General features: G+C 40.5%; 1 protein-coding gene across 1 annotated transcript in view; it reads left to right on the forward strand.

Annotated features, from left to right (window-relative positions):
* Positions 1-830, forward strand: part of LOC119585949 (alkaline phosphatase-like) — a gene marked incomplete at its 3' end in the record, with an annotated part of 142,747 nt that overhangs the window by 85,213 nt on the left and 56,704 nt on the right. The window lies entirely within an intron of this gene.

Raw genomic sequence — 830 nt, forward strand, 5'->3', positions numbered from 1 at the left:
GGTGGGTCAGCAATCTCCGATCTCAAAATGTCACACACACAATCCTCTGCTGGTTAAACGTTGCCGCAGGGTAACCAAGGGTCATCCAGAATTTAGAGTCAATTGGCCACCACCAGACACATACGCCACCCAAATGCTTCCAAATCCCTAAGAATCACAACATGAAATCGAACACATACACACACTCGGAGGTTTTAAGTGTACGATTGTATATAGCTATATATCGTGGTGTGGTAGCACATGTGGAAACAACAGACAACACAACTTTATATATCATACAATTTTTGTTTCATTATACAGCTCTCTCTATATATTTCATACAACTTTTGTTTGATTATACTACTCTCTCCAAATATAAATCATACTAACGTTTGCTTGTTTATATAAGCGAAAACATAATGAAAAGAAATAGTATAAAATACAGTAATCATAAATCTTTAAAAAATATATATCATAAAAACGAGCAGGGAGGGATGCAAGTGGGAGGCACAAGTGAAGAAGGAGAAGTGTTAAGAAAAAAAAAAGGAGAGGGGAATCAGCATGAAAACCAGATGAAACCGGAGGAAAGGAGAAAAGAACGTAAGTAGGAAAGCATAAAGCAAGAAAAACGAGGAAAAGAGAAGAACCCAAAAAGAATAAGGCACGATGAAGGATTGCGAAGGAGGGAGAGCAAGAGAAATATAGACGGCGAGAGGCGGTGCAAGAGCCGTAGAGAGCCGATTTCCGAAGAGAGAGGATGAGGAGCCCCGAGGAGAGAGTGGGCGAGGCAGCCGAGATAAACTAGAGTCTCAAGAGTGGGAGGAGTAATATAGGTAAATGGGAGTTAATGG

Source organism: Penaeus monodon, chromosome 20 (assembly GCF_015228065.2).
Source record: "Penaeus monodon isolate SGIC_2016 chromosome 20, NSTDA_Pmon_1, whole genome shotgun sequence".
Classification (NCBI taxonomy): domain Eukaryota; kingdom Metazoa; phylum Arthropoda; class Malacostraca; order Decapoda; family Penaeidae; genus Penaeus; species Penaeus monodon.